We start from the raw sequence: 21,674 nt of genomic DNA on the forward strand, positions 1-21,674 counted from the left end.
CTCCACAAGCAGGCTGGGGGTGCCATCATGAACAGGGAGACTGTGTACTGAGATGATGCAGCACATGGCCCTGAGGGGCCCGGCTGCTTGGGTGAACTGGGCACTGCTGTTTACTAACTAGGTAAACTCCAGGAAGCCATCTTGCATCTCCGAATCTCCTGTTCTCTGCAAATCAAATGGGATAATGAAAATGCCTACTTCTCAGAATTGTTGCAAGCGTCTTCCTTGTGAGGTTGCCTAGCTCCAGGGTTTGGTTTCCAGACCAGTAAGCCTTCCTACATGAGTGATCTTGGCCAAGATACCGAACTTCTTTCTGCCTCAGTGTCCTTGCTTATAACATGAGAGTGCTAAGAATAGGACATACCCTTTTGGTACATTGGGAAGATTACTTAGTAAACATATAAATATCTGGAATAATGCCTGAACCACAGCAGCCTTCACCCAAAGCTGTCCATTGAGACGCTTATTCACAGATGTAAGATGCCTAAAACAGCTGTCTAAAACAGCCAGAGACACTCAAGAGGTGGTGGTTTCCCATTTGCCATTTTTGTTCCTCCTGTTCCCTGCTCTTCGGCTGCCGCCCTTGTGGGAAGCCTGATCGTGACCATTCTGCTCAAAATCCGTCTTTGTAAGTGCTTTTCTCTGCCTTCTGCACCCAATGAAAACCAACTTGTCGAGAAGCCCAGCCTGTAAACACACAACGGAAGAACTGAAAGATGGGAATGACATTTTCTATATAAACTCTATTAGAGTTTCCTTTGCTTTTGTGTCAATTTTACGGGTGGAATAAGTCTTCTGCAATAGTTTCGTAAAACACCTTTTGCAAATTAGCATATTTAATGTCTCTCCTTAAGTGAGAAAATGTATATAAACAGCTTAGAGCAAGCGTTGGGACTCCATAAATTGTAACTCTTATTTGTTTTATTCTTGTGAGTCTAATGTAACCACATTATAGAAAACTCAGAAAAGAGAGAGAGAAACTATTCCTAAATTAACTACCTATGGTCATTTAGGGCTTTCAAATTTCAAGGTACCATGGGAATGCTCATTTTAAGAAAATTTTACTGAGAATAATCTCAGAAAGTGAAGTTTCTTTCTGATCGGAGTTAGGCTCTTCAAGATTGCAAGATAAGGATTTGGCTGATTGATAATGTGAGGAGTCTCACCTCGAGTATCATCTGCTCAGGTGATCCTCAGGTCAGAACGTTCTCAGCATCCGTTGGAAGATATTTGGGACATCGCTGTTCCTTCTCTTTCTATTTTCCAGGAGAGAAACTGTAGGATTCATTTGTCATCAACCAACTCAAAGGAAAGAGTACACCACCAGATCCCCTCAAAGTATGTGAGTTCACTTCTCTCAGAGGTTAGCCAAGGTTGTGAGATACTGATAATACACGTATGAAGGTTTAGGCTCACGGAGCCCCTTGTTGTAAAAACAATAGTCATCTCGGTGTGCCTTCTGCGGGAACTCAGCTTTTCAATGTCAGGGGACACTTTCAATGTCACTTGAAGTATGGCATATGTACTGGGAAAGCTCTTTGGATTAGTGGAGGCTCTCTGTTCGGTGCCCTCACTACCTCCTCCCCAACCCACACTAAAATATTCCTCATATAAAGCCACTTAAAGCCTTTACTTCACAGGAAGAAAGAATATGAATATGACTAAGAAAACCTTTCAATTTGGAGAAATAATTGAAACTCCTTAGAGTATAATGTCCTAACAGACAAGACAACTTCACAACAGCAATGAAATTGTCAGCTTTCAATAATAAACTGCATTTTCGTGGTATTTTGTCATTTGTAAAACATTTTCAGTGGTCATTATAATATGCATTCATTTGTTTACTTATTGTTTCAACCCAAGGACCACGTGATGACTTTGGTGGGCCCGCCACACTTCTGCCTTTTTAGATCCTTCCCCCATTTAAAAACAATATTAAAACGGTTTAATAAATTTCTGTGGTCCTAAAAAAATCCTCCATTTTTCTGATATGAAGAAAAAAACTAAAACAAGTTCTCTTCTAACAGTTTTGTCTTCTTCTTCTGATTTTTAAAGAAACTAAACATTTTCACGGTGCCCTAAAAAAATAGTGTGGACCCTGAGCCTAGCGTGCTCTGTTCTTCAGCCCTGTGCCAGAGGTGGGCTGGGGGTTAGAGACACAGAGATGAACATATGGGGCTCCCATCCTTGGAGCTGAGTAATCCCAGGCAAGCCGACCTGCAAATGAGCCAGGATGGCTCACTATAATCAAGAGCAGGTCCCCCATGGCATGGAGGGGCCAGTTCCTAACTCTACACAGGGTGGGAGGACCACTCTGCAGAGGAAGCATTGCCTGAAAGGCTCTCTAAGACAGCCTTTCCCAGCAATTTTGTGTTGGAGGCACCGTTTCAAATTTTAGAATTTCTGGCAGGCCACTTGAGGAACTGAGAAGTAAACCCTGGGCCAAAGAGTCAAGTTTCACAGAATTGTAGAAACTTGCTATTACTTTCAGGACGCGGCGATAGAACATGATTTTATATTCTGATCAATACTCGAGATTTAATTTTGCTTCAGCTCCAGGTGCATATCATTATCTCCGTGTCAGCCCACAGCGTCAAGCTGAGCGGGTCCTTTGGCGTCGGATGCAGGAGGACCTGGAGAGCGAGCACTGGGAGACTCAGGGCATCTAGCTGGCTCCAGGGGAGACCACGTGTTCAGTGGGGGGGGGTGAAAAACCTCTCCTTCCTGATTATATAAAAGACTGCAGCCGGGGTTGAAAATAATTCTCGGCACTGGGGAAAACACACACACACACACACACACACACCCTAAAACTAAGGTGATAACATTTAGCCTCATTTATGAAAAAATTTGTACTTTAGACATCAATCAAATTTGGCAAATTTTGTCAAATCAACTTCATCAGTTAGTTGCAAAGTGTTCAAGATACGCCAGCTGCCAAGCTACAGAGTTGAAATCTCCTATGGTCAGGATAATAACAGCAAACACTTAGAACGTCCCAAGGACTGTTCTGAGGGCTTATATGTGTTTTTAATCTTCATAATAATCCTAAATGAGTATTATTGTCGTCCCCATTTTAAAGATGAGGAGACTGAGACATGGAGACTTTGAATAACCTGCCTCAGGGACTGGCAGAGCTGAGATTCACAGGCAGGCCTTCCAGCCCCCTGCATCTTCGAGGTCCATCACTATGCCTGCGTACCTGCACGGGCACCTCTTGCACCTGGTCCATGGGGTCATATGTGGCTGCTGGTACTGGATCTGTCCCCTAGAGAAGCAACTTGACAGCAGCTCCCTGAAGGCCACTCAGCTGACCCTGTGGAGTGGAACAGGAGCCCGCTTGCCCCACAGGAGCCACACAGAAGGCCTTTGAGTAGGTACAACCCATGGGGAACACTGACGCTCACAAAGAGGGAATGGGGACAAATGGCTTAATCCCAAAACAGATTTCATACAACCTCTCAGATGGTCCCACAGGAACAAGCAACCCATCACCAACTAGCAGCGGTGGCGGGGCTGCCAAATAAAATAGAGGACGGCCAGTTAACTGACTTAGAGATAAGTGACCAGTAACTTTTCACTCTAAGTTATGTCCCAAATACTGCAGGGCACAAACTTATTGCAAATAATTCTTTGTCATTTCTCTAGAGTTCAAGGTTCAGTGGGTGTCTAGTATTTTTATTTGCTAAATATGACAACCCCAAGCCGTGGCCCACTTGACACATGTGCCCATACAGCCCACAGGCCCTGCTTCCTTCCCTTCACGGTTCCTCCATCTCTCAGCCAGGCCCCTAGGATCTCATGCACGATAAAGAACTTGCAATGTAAGCCTTTGTCTCAGCCCTCTGCTTTCTGGGAACCCAGACTACAACCCACCTGGCCAAAGATTTAGCCGGCTGACGAGGTAGCCATGGTGGTCACAGCCATCCTGTGAGACAGGTGCTGCTGATTCATTTAATAATGAACTCCATTTGTTGAAAGAAATTCTCTTGGCCTTGCACAAAGGGAGAAGTAACATATGTACCAAGAGAATTGGTCTCAAAGCAGCCATAACACCGAAATGCCCAATTTCTCCTGTTATGCTGGTTGGAATGATTAAAGGGAAAACATGACATTTTCGACCTCAGCTTTTCACAATAAAACCAGCAGCAATTATTTTGATGTATAACTAAATATAATATGTTCATTCTAAAAGTGAGGACTGATTACAAGAGACAATTTCGACAAGGCTTGAAACCATACTTGCCTTTAACCTGCATCAAGAAATTCGGTTCCCTTTCCCCATAGCCTCCTAAGCAGCTAAAACTATATAGGTATAAATTATCAGCTGCAACAATTAGAGAAAAATAACAACATTAGAGAAAACCTGTGCCAAATCACTTGTACCCAATGGATTTATGCAGGAATGAAACCTCCTTGCAAACTTTCAAAAACAAAGCCAAACCTGGGTAGCAAATAAGCCAAAAATGAGGAGGAAGGTGTTCTCTTCTACATATATTCTAGGAAGTGGAACCTCTTTCTTGTTCCTCTTAGTGGATTAGGATCTTCGTTATGGAGGAAGGAAGTTACAAGGAACGAACCATCTTGTGGAGGTGAGAAAATCTTTCTCTGCAGTGTTGCTGGATTTGCTCCTGGAATGAGCGTCTCCCCCCCGCCCCCCCCACCTCCACCACCCCTCTTAGCTCTCTCCAGGGAGGCTTGTTCTTACAGCAGCCCAGAGAAGCAGATGGATTGGATGGCTGGCTCTGGTGACCTATGGCGGCCTGCCCAGTCCCCTGGGCATTCCAAGGCCCCCCACTTTCCACCTGGCCCGTGACCTTTGACCCTGGCCCTGTGGCCAACACGAAAGTGGGGGATGTAGGGGGAGTGTAGGTATCAGGCTGCCTGGGCCCAGGCCACAAATGAAAGAGTCACTTGTTTCCATTCCTCATGCTCACTTGTGAGGTCCTGAGAGCTGCAAAACTGGTATTTCTCCAAATGCTGGCAGCTGGTGTAGCTGTGTAGACAAGCTGTACTTACACTCGTACATGTGTATGTGTGGTGCATGGGAGCTGGCAGCCTGGCTTCTGGTCCCAGCCCTGCCATCAACTCACTCTGGGGCTTCTAGGAACCGCTTTGCCTTGGAAGCCTCGGTTTCCTCATCTGTGAAATGGGACCACAGGATCCCTGGAGGTGCTCAGGCAGGGCTGGGGAGTGGGGTACAGGGCAGGGGCTTCTGAGGAGGGTGACAGCAGGCATCTTCTATCATCCTCCACACCGCCACCCCCAGAATCAACACGATCCCACTTGGTTCTGTCTTATGTTGTATACATGCACAGAAGATTTTCTTTGAAAAGGTTTCTCTTGCTTCTAAAAACCAATAGAGCAGGCTGTAAGTGATCTTCCAAATGTATTATTTTGTGATCCCATGATTCTAAAACCAAAGTTCAGACTTAACCTTTTTAAAGGATTGCATGGTCCTTGGGAGGGCGAGACGAGATGATATGTGATGAGTTGTTTCTGTTACTGAAGACTCTTCTGCAACATCCCAAGGGGACATATAAAGTTTCCAGAGCCCAAGACCCCTCCTTTGTACACCTGATAAAGGCTCACATGTTAATTATTTAGCCACGATGCTAACTGGAGAGAACATAGCTGTATAATGAAACTGCCTGGAAAACATTTCTGCGTGTAACATCCGACTTTTGCAATTTAAACATATTTTTTCTTCTTTCCTATCAGCAGTTATTTTATGGACTGGGCTTAGTTGGCTTAGCAACAAAGGGCACTGGATTGGTGAATTATTCATGTGATCTACATTTCCTGGCTGCTGTGGATAATTGACAGGTGTCATGTCACCTTTTACGAACGTCCCACAATTAGGACTATCTATCAGCGTTTGACTTCGAAGTAAAGCTCCCTTTCCAAGCCAGTTTCATATTTTATTTACAGCTTGGTGGCATTTTTGACTTGGCTGCCTATTTCTCTCACTTTCGATTCCAAGCCTTTTGCTCCACTTAATATAACTAGGATCATTTAAATAATAAGACTCCCTTTCAGTTTGCTAAAGGCAGTCACTCATTGCTGCCGTGTTTTATTCATTCAGCCATTATGTTAGTCAATTTCTTGATTTAAGAAACCGCAGATAAAATGCAGCTGTAAGGAAACCATGATATAAATCTGTTTTTATGACTTGTTTGGTTCACAGGGAAAAAACTAAAAGCAAATCTTCCTGGGGTCTGACACAAGTTGTAAACTGTGGGGAAAGTTAGCTAGTTAAAGAATATGATTTACTTAATAGGAGCAATGGAACATTTCAGATCTCCACCAGAGTTGGAAGTTTTCTAGCATTAGGAATAAAGCCAAGGTGAGTTCTATTTAGGCCCAGTGAGAAAAATCCAGTAACAAAATAAACCTGGAATTGATAACCGTGAAGACTAATGAGGGGACATAGCCGTACATTAAACAGGTTGAGTGAAACAGAACCTTCGAAATCCTCTACCTTTCCACTTTTCCTAACAAGAAACAAGTCTGTGGCATGCAAAGGCTCAGCACCATACCAAACCTCGTTAGTGGAAACAGCTGGAAGCTGGGTCAGCCCATTTGGATTCCAGCCCTTTGCTCTGCAATGCCACGGGTCGTTCTTGTTACCTCTCTAGCATGCACTCACCTCCTCTGCTGCCCACTGTTCTTTGGGAGAAGTCACCTCCTTCTGAGTTGTGCAATTTGTTTAGAATCATCTCGGGCCTACTCTAGGTGTGAGCATGACTGACCAAGTCCATCGGTGAATCCATTTTCCAAAGTCTGGCCATGGGACCTACATCAGACCAGGGAAAGAGATAGTGAATCCCAATACTTGCATAGATGTTCCTGGAGGAGAGGTTCGGTCCCATCAGAGTGGAGAGTGTAGGGCTCTGAGGTCTGCAGCTCCTGCCAATCAGCTCCCAACATGGGAGAGGCTGGAGCTGCCGAGAGTGGGTGGGGAAACGCATCATGTGAATGCCACAACACAAAAAACTAAGCAGAGAGAGCAAACCTTGGTTAAGTAAACATATCATTTATCTTCTAAACTAGGACAACTTCAAGAACGAAACAGGGCAAGATATACGCCAAACCAGATCAGATGCATAGATAGGACAATCCGGGATAAACAGGAGGATATGGTCGTCCTACCCTCTGAGGGCATCATCAGACCTGCTGGGTTTAGCCTTGCCTCTGGAATAAGCTGGCTGAAGTAAGCTAGCACTCTTTCTGGGCTTTTTAGTGTAGGTGAAAATGAACTCACTTCATTGTCGAAGCCAAGTGGAGTCAGGAGTTTTGTAACTTGCACATAATAGCTTTAAGTCACACAAATAAGCGGCTTCTAGGTTTTGCTTTCTGAAATCTTGTCCTCTAGCATATTTGAAACTTGCAATTAAGGATAATAATTACATGTTGTAATCTTAATAAATGTTCAAACTTTGTATTTAACATTTTACTCCAAATAGTAAAAACGAACTCTTGCAGAACCTTTACAGTTTACAAAGGACTTCTGAGTTAACTGTCATATTCACTAACACCCCTGTGACATGAGTAACCCCCAAGGATCACATGGCTTACGTGGCACATACACAGAGGTGACTTTGGGCAGGGGAAAAACCCCCACCACATTGAATTTGTTGGCCAGTTTCTGTGGTGTGAATAGTCCAACAATGGTCAACTTCAAGGCATCGACTTGACATCACAGAGTGTGGGGTTGGGGTAGATGCGTTGGCTCTAGATAGCTGGCTCCAATTCTCCACTGCATGGAATGGGAATCCAAGATTTCTGACTCCATTTCTTCAGTTTATCCTAGTTTTCTCTTCCAGGGGTTTGGTGTGAGTCACTCAGTTCTGAATCATGGTCTCTTTAAAAATGGCGGATGTGCCCCAGAGCCACTGGTGCTGCAATGGCCAACCCTCTCTAGACCCTGTGTGTTTCTGGAGCCTGGCCTGCTCTGATACCTGCCCTCGGCATGAACTTTCTCTGGGACTTCAGCGTTTGTGGTGTTCCTCACTGAGATGTAGCTGCGTGCCTGCCCCTTCCTGTGTGCCCCCCCAAACTCCCTCACCCACAGCTCTGCCTCTGCTTGTCTTGCAGCTGGTTCTGGTGACTTGTCCTGGCCTTTTGCTCTTCCAGAGCCACTATGTGTAATAAAGAAATGTACTGCCTCCCTTTACCATAGAGTGAGAAGCAAAGGCCTTGGGGTATCTTGTGACCTGGAGTCCTGTGGACTGGCTCAGTGACAAGTGCCTGTGCTATTCTCTGGTCACTTTTGTCAGACCTAAGCTCCCACAGTGAAGGGGACACTGACAAAGCCTGTTCCCAATTATGATCTCATTTGAAGGCATTGGCTGGGTGGTGTGCTAAATGCTTTGCCTCAGCAGAGAGAGCTTGGAGAAGGGTTGAGTCATGTGAAAACCCTAGTGGCAGCAACCTAATTTCCAGTCCTGGGGCTTAGGGGAAATTAGCCTGGCTTTATAGGGCTTGCCTTACAAGCTTCAACCCACTGGCTGTGAGCAAATGCCATAGTAACCTTAATTGTCAAAAAGCATGGAGCCACTGAACTACAAGATAAAAAAAAATTTGCATCTTTGCCATCCAGTGTATGGAAAAATTGAGAAAAAGGAAGTCTTCTAGTAACATTTCAACTCAAATATTTGAAGACCACTTTTCTTCTTTTTCAACTTTTTATTTAAATTCTAATTAGCCAACATACAGTGCAATATTGATTTCAGGAGTAGAATTCAGTGGTTCATCTCTTACACACAACACCCATCTTAGAGAACACTTTTCAGTTCCAACTGTGCTCTGGCCTCCTGTGAGCTGGGAAGGAAGGGAGCAGTATTGACAATGGCTGGTTCTACGGAGGTCAGGCTGTACTATCCACTCTCAGAAGAATGTTTTCTTTGGTTTTTGGGGTTTTTTTAAAGATTTTATTTATTTATTTGAGAGACAGAGTATGAGCATGACAAGGGAGGAGGGGCAGAGGGAGAAGCAGAGTCTCCCCTGAGCAGGGAGACTGATGCAGGACTCGATCCTGTGACCCCAGGATCATGACTGAGCCACCCAGGAGCCCCAGAAGGATGGTTTTAAGAATGATTTAGGTTTCATTTCAGGTAAGTTTTCCTACCTTGCTTCAATATGGCCATGTCAGAGCATCAGGAATTCCCTTACAACACTTTCATGAAGCAAGTCCATGGAGAGCTGGAAAACTCCTAGGGGGAATCAAGGGTCATTTTCCAGAAGGATTCAAATCTGCAAGAGGGTTAGTGTCCCCTCTAGTTTTTCCCACAGAGGAAATTATGGTGACTGTGTTTTGTATTGCTTTCCCACATGCAAAGAAAACACAGTTGCAGTAAATCAACCAAACCTTTTTTTTTTTTTTTTTTTTTTTTTTTTTTTTGGTATCAGGATGAATGTGCTCGTGCAAGAGGTGGGGAGCATCAAGTTATAGTTAAGGCCATAGTCCCAGTTCCATTTCTGAGCCTGTGATCTGGCTGCAAGTCTGATCTGACAAAGAGGAAATGGAAACAATTCCATTACAGTTTACAATGATGAGTTAGATTGGTACAGATGGCTAAGGCTATGAGAGTTTGGAAGAACTGGAAAAATCAGAGAATTTAGAAAGAAGGGAAGACTTGAGCTGGGCTGTGACAGCTGGACAGGAAAAGGAGGACATTCCAGCTGAGTCGAATGAGAGCATCATGGGCCACAGGGTGGCATGAATGCTGGGGAGGAGGGTGAGGGGGGTGGTAGAGGGAGGGGGGCGGTGTTGATGGCACAAGTACCGTTAAGCAGCTAGGGTTCTCCCAGAGAAAGTAAACAGGAGGTTTACCGAATAGGCTTCTCAATAGAGGAGGTGTGAACAGCTCATAAGGTTAGGAATAAGAGGACCCCACCATAAAAGATAATGTGGCAAATCCTACTTTTTGGAACATTCAGCATCCACACAAGGTCGGAGTGAAAAGTCTTTCTGACATTTTCAGCTGGTGAGCAAACTGGATTTTGCTTAGCTGATTTGATTTGTGACGTCGTCATTAAGATGACCCCAAAAGAAACTAAACATTGACAAATGTGTGAATTATTTAAAATTCTGGATTCTTCGTGGCAGGTATTCCAGGCCCAAAGAATACAGAAGTAATGAAGACGAGAAGCATTATGGGTTTAAAGGGCTGTTTATTTCTGAAAGCCTGCGGGGGCTCCGCTCTGAGGACTAAAGGACGGTGGCTAACCTGGTGACTTAAGAGAGGTGTATTGTGGTAGAACCCCCCTGGGATCTACATTTCCATAGAGCTAATCACCAGTCTTCCCTCTGTAGGGGTGAAGTGACCACCGAAAGTTGTGGCGCTCTCTATAGCAAAGCATGTCAGTTTGACCATGTTTAACGTTTAAAACGGTTCAGCTTCACATATAGAAACGGGCTGACATGCTCCTCCCATTCCACCCCGACAAATCGGCCTCTTGTGTGGGGAACTGAGCCCTGAAGAAGGAAGCATTGTGTGGAGACAGGGACCATGTCTCAGGCAGCAGTCAAGTCAAAAAGCCAGATATTCTATCCAAGGCAACTTGAGAAAATGGAGAAAGGCCCAGTATATGCAAATATCGGACAGTGGGGCCTCACAGCAAATGAGTTCTGCTACTTGTCAGAAAAGCAAGCAAGCTGTTGGAGGAAGTTAGGGAATCTCCTTTCATAAATATTAAGGAATTTTTAGTACAATATTTATTTAGAGACAAGGACATGGGAATAATTAGCCCTTTCTGTTGGTTTCTTTTAAACTTCTGCTTCCAAACATCTCTCTATGAGACAATAATTTTTAATATTACTGGAAAAGCCCAAAGGGGTCAAGTGAAAACTTTACAACTCAGTAAAAACAGGAAGAAGAGAAAAACGCTTTGATGCATATTGAGACCCTGGACTGCAAACAGCAAAGGTTCTGTTAGGTTTCCTGGGAGAAACGGGAGGCTTACGGGAGAATGCCGGTGGAGGGGCAGCAGACGCCCAGCCACCAGGAAGCACTGCAAGTCAGGGGCCTGCTGCCCTCCCCTCTCTGTCCTGCAGCCCCACCTGACTTGGCCTCTTCTCTCCCCTGACCACCTTCATGGCTTCCTTATAGTTTCAGCTCCCTCAACCAGCGTGCACAGGGCCTTAGAGCTCTCGTGCCCCTCTCTAACTGAGACCCTTCCATTTGAGCATCCTGCTACTAATGAGCACATTCCCTCTGCACTTTCAATTCTCAGAAGACTGAATCAGCCCCGCCCCATTCACCTGTTGGATCCAGATGACAGGACATTTCCGCCTTCAGGTCAGGTGTCTGCCTCTGGTCCAATTCCTAGGAACAAATGAGCGGTGGGGAGTTGAAAAGTGTGTTCTTGGCGTTTCTCATGAGAAACAGCTGTGGTGTAAGCAGGCCATGATTGCAGTTCTATGAAAAAGTAATGATAACCAGCTCTTTTTCAGAACTAGCAAATGTCCTCTTAAACTTGAGCTTAAGGTCATTTTTATTATTTTATTCATTCAATCCGTTATTCATTCTGACTCATCTTCTATCATAAAAGATATGAGGAGGCTTACAAATCTATATATAACAAATAAAGATCAAATAGTTGAGAAATGTAGGCAAATTCTTATTTTTCTAAGAATAGAAAAATAAGAAGCCAGGGACAAGATTAACACCACATAGTACATAAAACTCAACATTGGAAAATTACCAAAGGTAGGCCTTGAATTTGTCTCTAAACCTGAAACCTGCCAAACTTAGTAACAACTGACTAGATACAAGGCAAAATCCTGACCAAAAATGTCATTTATGTTCAAATAGGTTACTAGCCAAGACTGTGGAAGCCTACCCCTCCAAAGAGACAATCACTCTCTCTTGCTGTCTCTCTCTTTCTAAAAATTTCTGGGCCACCGTGATGGGAAAGGAGATTCTAGATGAGGTCTCAAGTCTTCCTCTGGTCCTGATCTCTTAAGGATGGTTGAGATTTCATTGACCAAGGAAGAGAACAAATCACTAAGAATGCAAGATTTTATGTAATCAAAACCCACCTTCAACACAACTTCAGTAACTTGAAGCCTTACCCACTTCCCTCCTCCAAAAATGGAGACGTAGTTTGAAAGTTCAAAAGGCACGTCATAAATTTCTCACTTCTTTTTTTATTGTTTATTGTAAGGCAAGAAGTACCTAGGAAGGCTGGCTTAGTGATTTTTCCACTCTCCAGTTTTTTACCTATAGCATTTCTGACATTCCCAGATCTTCTGAGCCTCTTTTTTTTTTTTTTCCCTTTTGATTATAGAGGAGCAAAAAACAATAAAAAGCTTGGTCTTGATACATGAGAATGGACAAGCTCTACCCTAGAGTACCAGGCCTGACATGCTGGATGAGATGCCCCGTGGGAGCTCTGGAAAGTGAAAGAGGACATCCTCTCGAAGGCTGGACCTGGGAATCATTCTGTTTTTAAGGACAGCTGTTATTCAATACTCGTTGAGCAGTCGCCATGTTCTAAGTGCCACAGAAGCAGGTATGTGACTTGACATTTGAAAAGAGACTAGTTTTTATAGGAAAGGGTTGATAAAATGATTGTATAGAAAGTAGTAGAAGGGATTCTTGGTGCTTTAACTCTTGCTAACTGAGAAAAATGTCACATAGATTGCCAAGATGGTGATCCTGAAAAACCATTTACAATATTCAATTAGCAATAATTAAGGAACTCAGTGGGAAGCTCCTCACTGACTTGCTAAATAGCAAAAATTGGTACTTGGCATTCCCAGTGGGTGACAGAAAAGATAATAAGTATCCAAAATGTAAAGACAATTGAAATGAAACCAATTATGACCAAATTATATTACTCAAATAGAAACACAAGTTGAATCAGGAATATTTAAGTTTTTGACAAGAAATATGAAAAAGAGATGCAATAACATTTTAGTCATTAATTGATCATCTAATCTAGTGTAGTTCTGGGAAGGGAGCTGTTTTATAAACCTCCAAGTTTTACATATGCTGATAAGGGACCACAGTCTATTATAACAACCTCATATTTTTAGGAGCTAGTAAAGGCTAATTTTCTGTTAATATAGTTAATAATGAACCATAATTGATTCTATTACCAATGGTCTTGAAAAGACAGTTAGCTAGTCATTTAGCCCGTCTTTTCACAATCACATACTCACAAATACTAATGCTAATTTGATTTACTATATTCGACTTTTGTAATTTTCAACTATTCTCCACCAACTAATTTTCTAAGACATTACAACAGAGATTCTTTTTTTCTCCTACCCTTTTATAGTTTTCCTCTCCTGCTTTGTAACGATCTTTCCCTTCCCCCAATAATTTCCCCTCCTCCATAGATTTGAAATGGTACAATCAACTGCAGCCTTGAAATAATCCTCCAATAGCCAATCCAGCACAAATCAAGGGTTGCCTGCATATGCTTATAATGGAGCAAACCTAAGGCATGAGAGACTTGTTGGGTTTCATTTAATCCAACTTCCCCATTCCTCCATGCATATGTATATATCCACATTTCACACTGACTAATATTTAACTCTAAAAACCTCACCCCGTCTGATTGCTGGTGAGGAAAAAAAGCAAACCATTAGTACACTCATCATTAATCCAGCAAGCATCTGTAGTTCTCCTCTGGTGGACTCCTGTCTATGTCCAAACCTCTGTCGGCTGAACTAAATCTTTGGTTTTAAATATTTGGTGCAAGTATTTAATACTTTGATATGTTTAATATTAAATATTTTAAATATTTGGCTTGGAAGTTAATACGTAAATAAATAATAAATAAAACCTTTAAGTACGTTTGAACAAAACCCTCATATTTATTATCACAGAGCTAAACTCAACAATCTTTTTATATGAAAAAGACTCTGAGGAAGGCATAAATCACAGCTGTCTTGCAGAAGTAAACCTGTTTGTGTGTATGTGTGTAAATATAAACAGATGTGTATATGTATAAATATGTTTTTCAAAAACTTAATCATACTTTTCTGTGGCCTGCTTTTTTTTCTTGATGTGTTATAAATATTTTTCTATTCGAACTAATAGACACCAATTTTACTTATTTAACGGCTACAGGATGGTATGGATGTAGTTTAACCTTAACCTCATTTGATTTATCTTCTGTTGTTTGACATTTAGGCTTTTCGGGTTTGCTTGTACACAGATCTTTACATATTTACCTGGGATCTATTCATTCAACTGGGATGAATTTCTGCAGGTCATAGAGTTAAACCTTTAAATATATATAAATATATATTGACAATTTGCCCTCCAGAAAGGTGGTTTTATTTTGCATTGCCATGGGTAGTGTATGACAGTGTCAAATAACCCATCTAGTACAACTCGGGTTTTTCTTTATATGATAGTGTTAACAGAACCTGGACTGGATCCTGGCTGGAGAACCAAGCAGCACTCAGAGACTTTGGAGGATCGGAGGTTTATTTAACACCGGAGAGCTCAGACGTCGTTGTTCTCCGAAGGTCGGATCCCCGAACACAAGCAGGGAGGGGAATTTATACCCTTCTGCTTCTGCATACCTGGTACTTTGGGCACCTGGGAAACGGGATAGGAAAGAAGAACCTGGAAGGGCTTTGAGACAGGGACTGGAATTCCCTTGCTGGTTTGGTGAGCCAACTTAGAGTACAGTTTTTCCCTATCAATAGATGGAAAGAGGGATATGGTTTCATTTGTATTCTTTGGTTATTAGTAAAGTTGAAAATGCTTTCATATGTTGAAAGGTCCCTTCTCATTTTGTAAATTCCCAGATCATGTTCTTTGTCCACTCTTCTATAGTAAGGACATTGACCCTTTGTTATGTACATCTTCAGTCTTGCAAACGCTTTTCCCAGTCCGAATTTGGCTTTCAAACTTTCCCAGGGTTTTTTTTTGTTTTGTTTTGTTTTGTTTTCTGGATATTTTTGTGTGCTAGTTTTTAAAAAATAAATGTTAAAGTCAGTTTTGAATACCTTTCAAAAAATAAATCCATTTGGGAGACTTGGGAGACTGATAGAGATTTTGCCAATTTCTGCAAACAGTTTTTAAAAGGTTCAGTGTAGACTCTGGACAATGGAAGCTCCTTTGGCCCCTCTGTCATTCACTGAATGCCTCCCTGTGACAAGTACTAAGCTAGCCCTCCTCGTGGGGGCTATACCTGATCTCTGTCTTCAGATCTACGCAGAACAAACAAGCAACACAACTCCTCACAGCTGACCACGATTAAACACCAGAGGCTAGGACACCAGTAGCTCTGGAGTTGAGAGTCTGACAAACTGGTTGTTGAGAGGAACTTGGGGGAAGATGTGTGGTTGTTGGCGAGCCAGTTGGTTTGCTTCAGTGGCATGACTGGTTTAACTTGGGGATTTTGTAGATGAGTGTGCCACCTTCAATTACAACCTGTGTCTCCTTCAGGGTATGTATCTATTCTGATCCAGTAATGGATTCTCCCTTGGAGCAGAGTGGCCGGCTTGGTCTTACTGATCCTGGCCATCAGGACATTTTCTTCCCTGAAACAAAAGCAGTGACCTGATCTAAGGTACTTTACTAGGGAGAATGCCTGCCGACCTCTAAGATTTCCATCATAATCCAAGGTGTAAGCTGACCGCATCCTTTACAGGCGTGCGGATCAGCCAGCTGGCAAGTCCTGGCCACCACTCTTGCCAGGCAATCAGCCAACAGCACAGCACTCCGAGCAAGATTCATTCCCACTGCAACATTTATTCTATTTTATTTATTTTTTTTTTGAGGTGTTAGCTGCATTTTGTTAATTGGGACCTTTTGCAATGTCTTTCAGGCACCTTTGAAGTGTCCATTCTCCCATCAATCTGGTGAAAATTTATAGTCCTGTCACATGGGTTTCCAGCAAGAAATCTGTAAAAAGAGGGAAGGTGATTTTTTTTCCCCTTTACCTAATTCAGTGTAGCAGAAATGAGGCAGGGGAACTGTCAGTCATTTCTAAGGATGCCAGTTTTCACTGCTTGACGATCTTAAATGTAAAATTTTAGCTATTTGATGATATGCCTGAGCGTAGCCCATCCCCCAGATCCAATGATAAGTGTTGAACAGCAGGTTTGGGGCCCTTTGCTTAGGCATGATAATTTAAGGAAATAGTTAGCTCATCAAAATTGGCTGGATGCCCTGTTTTCATATTATCCAGACAGAAGTCACTGAACCACAACTTTGCTGCTTAGAAACAGGCAGTAAACGGGAGGGAGTGGGGAACTATGAATAGTTAGCCAGTTACCATATCCAACCACGAAGTGCACTTTACACTCAAGGATAAACTGACACATGTTAAGTTATGCCCACAGATATGTCTTCCAGAGCATTCTGAAGACCTGCTGGCTGAACTCTGGTCTTTTCCAGCCAGCTTATCTGAACCAAGACCAACGACACGACACCCAGAACCAGAGGTTCTTCGCATGTGAAAGAGAGTACCAACTGATGGCTTCTACGTTCTCAAGCTCCATGTTCTGAGGACTTGATTGAAGAGCCACATTCATCATGTCTCCATTCGGGTAGACTTTGCTTTTAGAATGCTGTTCTTTAAAACAAGAACCGTGCAATTCACGAAGCAATGACTATTTCTTGGTCTCCGCATGTGGTTCAACAGAGCACACCCTCTGTCTCACCTTAGGAAGTTCACATGCTCACAGTGGGTGAATAAAGGCAGGGCACAGCTATCCATCGGCTGAGATAAGAAAGGCACAGAGCACTGTGGGGTTTGGAAAATCACAGGTGTGACCCTGTCCAGTTCCTCTGTTCGCAGACTGACTCCATGTGAGCTGGCTGGAGACTGCAAGTGGGTTTCATGGAGCAGCGTCATTTGCTGAGAACCTTGCACAAACTTGAGATTTCCAAGAGATGAAACTGAGGGAATTCTAGGCAGAGAGAATAGAATAAACACAGATGCAGACACAAGGAAGTTCAGACAATATTTAAAGAATTCCTGAACTCAAACACCTAGAGACAACAAATCCAATTTGTTTGCAATCCAGGTTAAGGTATTAATTTATCTTTTCCGCAAATATTTATTGACTACCCACTGCATAGAACATACCACATTTGGCGCTCTAAGACATCCAAAGATGACTCAGGAAGTTCAAATACAGGTTTGAACTAGGATTTTAAATAATAAAAGAAATATACCCATACTTTGTATAAAATATGGAAGACAGAAGAGGACAAAGAGCTAAATTAAAAATCACCTACCTTATTTAAGTTTATAGACTTTGAAAGTAATGTCTCATCTAGCACACAGAAGCAAAGATATAAATTTGGATGAATACAGAAGCAATCACTGATTAGCTCAAAGCAACATTTAAATTGATCTTTCCAGTGAAAAGGCATTAGAAAAAGCAATCTAAAGAACACCTGTTTAGACGCACTAGAATCAACAATTAGGTTCTTCAGGGAATGAGGAGTTTTCAGCTGCCTTTACTCTGACGAGAAGCAATAGAGCTTAGCATTTTTATTACTGTAATCAAGAACATTTAAGGGGGCCAGAGGAAAATATTCACACCCACCTCTTAATCTTGAAGAGGAGGCAAGTCCCTTAAGCCACTCACTTAATTAAGCACAGACTGGGGTTGGGGGAGGGGATCCTCTGTAGGATTCTCTGTGTGACTCTTCCTCAGAATCTGGGCTCTAGACTTTAGAGTAAAAGAAAAAAAAAAATACACCATTTCCCCTTCTGGACCCAAGGAGACCCAGGCATTGAATGTGACTGGCGGAGAGGTGGACGAGGCCAGCTAAGTGCCTCCATATGCTAGGCTAGGGCGGGGGTGGGGGTGGGGGAGGTGCCACCCCCGAGGGTCAGTTTGAAGTGGGAGCTGCATGACTCCAGGGAGCGGCATTCTCAGACCATGATGGGCGCATCTAGTGGGAAAGCGTGGCTTTACTCCTTCCTGATCCCTCTTCCAATGCCTTCCTAATGGGAACCGTAATAGTAACAACAGCTAGCATCTATTTAGCAGTATGTGCCAGATTCCATGCATTTTCCGTGCAAAATCCCATTGAATCCTTGCAACCACTCCATGAGCAGGTGATACAAATAACCCCATTTTGTAGACACTAGAGTGATCACCCAGTAAATGTATTATCCCAGCTGGGGCATGTTTTGAGAACAAAAGCAGGTGCTGTTCCTACTGATAGTGCGACCACAAATGTAAACCAGGACTGACCTGGGTAAAACAGAGCCTGTGGTCCCCCTGCAGACAAGGCTGCTCAAGTGCAGAGTCAAGGCCAAGGATACTTGGCAGTGTTAACCTCAGAATGTTCCCACCGAACAGCTTTCATCTTTGTGCCGGGCCTTCCTGAGCTCCAGTGTTTTTATCTGTAAAATGGGGGTGATAAAATGACTCCACACAATTATGGAAGGATTTAGCCAGGGTGAAGTATCTACATTTTGGATAAGAGCTCAAAGCACAAACCACTAGAAACCTCAGGTCCCTCTCCAGTCCCCCGGGGGAGTCCAAGCCTTTGTGCCAGCTCGGGCAGGGCCCATCCCTTTTTTGGCCCTCAGCTGGTTCCTGCAGGTAAGAATGGGGTTGGGTTGAGGGCAAAACATCCCTTTCCACTCGGACATTCCTTCATTCTCTGAGTCCTCTGGAGTTCCTCTATGCTCACCCACATGCGGTGAGAGGAATGCCCCCCTCTCTTCTGCTTTTAGTTCAGAGAACTGAGTCCTTTTGCTTATGCTTACTCTCATTCTTTAGTACTTTCCCTAGGTGGTGGCAATGGTGAACCTGGAAGACCTTTCTCTCCACTCTTCTTTCCACTGCCTTCTGCTTGGGCCAGAGCTCATGCTGTGGCTCCCTTTTGTGTCAGAAACACCAGGAAACAAGCTGGCGGGCTGGTCAGGGAATCCCATTGGATCACACTGATGACCTTGCCCTTTCTTGGAGCCACAAAATATCTGTATGAGAAAAAATAGGCTACCAATTGCATTCAAAGTTCACATTTTAATGCCAATGTTTGGACCATTTTTCCTAAGAACAAACACTGGAATTTCATTGAGAATGAAGCACAGAAATGGATCAAAGGCGGCGGGCAGTGGAAGGAAGAGGTTCTTCGCAACCACCACAAACCCTCAGGGCAGGGTGGCCTCCAGAAAAGGCAAGGGCACTGGGGCATGACTTTTCCTTTCCTCCCGCCCGCCCTCCCTCTCTTCCATACCTTAAAGATATGGAGCACCAACCATGTTACACTCAGGAGATGTGCTAGGCTCTGAGGGTTGGAGTCATTGAAAAATAGACATGGTCTCTCCCTCCATAGAGCTTCCACTGTCAGGAGGAGAGATAGGTAAATCTAATTACCACATGAAAATGTGTCAGAGAGGGTCCCCGAGAAGCACTATGGAGGAGAAAAATGTGGGCCTCTAGTGAGGTCTGACCCAGTTAAGAAGGCCGGGCGAGGTCTCCCTGAGGAAGTGGGGAGGCTCCTGCGGAGACGGGAAGGATGAGTCGGCATTCCGGGCAGAGGAAGCAGCTTGTGCAGAGGCCTTGAGGTGAGAGGAAGCTGCAAGGGTTTGAAGAACTGAAAGAAGGTCAGAGTGTCTGGAGCTCTGAGAACAGGGGGATGGGGTACAGGATGGGGCTGGAGAGGGACAAAGGGTCTGTAGGCCTCTTTCAGCATTTAGGATTTCCCTACAAGCCACAGGGAATTTCTCCAAGTGTTTTCAGCAGTAAGTTGAAGGGTCAGAGTTTATTTGAAGATGATTGCTCCAGGTTGAAATGAGTCAAGAAAGGAAGCGAGGGAATAAGGAAATAAGGAATCATGGTAGCTAATGTTTATGGAACATGTTTTACAACGGACCAAGTATTGGTCTATGAACTTTATACACAGCTCATCTAATCCTCACACAGCTCTATGGGCCAGATGCTACTATCCCCACTTTCCACAGAAGAGGAGATTAAGACACAGAAAAATTGGGCCAGCATTGGTTAGCTAGAAAGTCCTGGAACCAGGCTGTGACCAGGCGGTCCATCTCCAGATCCCATGGCTCAGCACTCAGTCCCGACAGCACAGACGCTCAGACGCTCCTTCCTGCCCTGAGGCCAGGCTGAAGGCCAGGCAGTAGCAGAGGGCTTGTACCTGGCTAGTGGCTGTGGACGAACAGACCCTATAGCTATTAAGTGGCAAGAACTGAAAAGACTCAGGCTGGTGGTTGAAGTGAAGAGAATCCCAGGTTTCTGTGTGGGTAAGGTGAGAAGGGTTCCGGCAGAGGGGGCTCCTGAGGGGACCGATTAGAGGTGGGGAGCTTGGGCGGATTGTGGGGACCTCCTTACAGTTCTGGAAACCCAGTGTGAGCGCTCATGTTCTCTTGCCTTCTTTTCCTCTTATTGGGAATTCCGTGTGGTCCGTTAAGACCGAACTACTTTGGTTCTCTTTTAAAAGCTAGGCCTCCACCATTTCCTTCCTTTCCACCATTTTCCTTCATTTATTCAACCTGGTATTTAAATTCTTTCAGTTGCTAAAAGGTTTGCTTTCACTCGGACTGCATTCCTAGAAATTCTGTCTGAATTTTGCTTGGAATCCCATGCTCCTTGATTCCATCCCCCCTTCTCAGAATTAATCTGAGCAAACAGGCATGTTTTCTAGCTTCCAGACACTTTGTCTTCTGCCAAAGATTGACACTCCTAATTCTGACACTGGACATCTTTGAGCCTCTGAACGTGTACACTGTCTTATCTCAACAGTGCACTTCGGGTATCTTTGTGTTAAAATTTAAGCAATACGATCTGTTCTTATGTACAGCTGCCACTAAACTACATTTTTAAATACACAGTTCCTACTCTCTTGCCTCAAGATTATTTTTGGAAAACTTGCTAAAACACAATCTTCTCACAGATTTTTAGTTCAGACTACTGGACTACACAAACCAACTTGGCAGAGCTGTTCTCTGATACACATATGTGCATTTACACACACACACACACACACACACAGAGTTTTTAAAAGGAAGATGAGGGGATGCAGTATGGCAAAATTACCATAAATTCTAAAATCTATCACCAGACAACAGTTCTAACAAATTAGTTAGAATTACAATTCTAACTCTGTAGGGTACCTCTGGCTAAACTCTCTCTCCCCTAATGATTCCACAAAATCAGCAAGACTCTATTTAGGGTTCTTTGTTAAAATGCTTTGGGAAGTGGGGATTGATCACACATTCAACAGTTCTTGCAATGGTTCCTGGGCACTTACTAGTACCAGAGACTGTGGTAGGGTGCACAGTGATACACTGGGCGGGGGGGTGTCATAAATTCCATCTTAAATTTCAATCTTATTGGAAGAATTGGACTAAAGAAACAATCAAATTTGGAGTTCCCGGAGGAAGAGAGCTGTAAGCCAAGACCTGAAGGATGAGTAGTTATCCCACAGAAGAGAACAAGGAAAGAGGCAGAGGGAATGCCATAGTCAAAGACTCAGAGTAAGAAAGAATGGTGGGTTTTAAAAAACCACCGGGTCTTAGAAGGCAAGAGGGGGGTTGGTGAATGAGACCAGGTCCCAAAGGGTCTTGTAATCATGTTAAGGAATCTGGAATTTATCCTGAGGTTAGGGGGAAGCCCTTGAAAGGGTTATAGCAGGGAGTGTGGAGAATCGAATGAGGAGAAGATGTTGTAATGACCCAGAGAAATTGGTGGCCTGAACCGGGATAGTAGC

General features: G+C 43.6%; 1 long non-coding RNA gene across 3 annotated transcripts in view; it reads right to left on the reverse strand.

Moving 5' to 3' along the window:
* Positions 1–16,734: 16,734 nt before the first annotated feature.
* LOC116862567 overlaps positions 16,735–21,674 on the reverse strand; it is a 105,315-nt gene continuing 100,375 nt past the window's right edge. For all 3 annotated transcript variants that reach the window (XR_004381659.1, XR_004381656.1, XR_004381657.1), the window contains one exon: positions 16,735–16,888. This is a non-coding gene — a long non-coding RNA (uncharacterized LOC116862567). The remainder of the gene's footprint in view (positions 16,889–21,674) is intronic.

The sequence above is a fragment of the Lontra canadensis genome, unplaced genomic scaffold (genome assembly GCF_010015895.1).
Source record: "Lontra canadensis isolate GAN:19392208 unplaced genomic scaffold, GSC_riverotter_1.0 scaffold4, whole genome shotgun sequence".
Lineage (NCBI taxonomy): Eukaryota > Metazoa > Chordata > Mammalia > Carnivora > Mustelidae > Lontra > Lontra canadensis.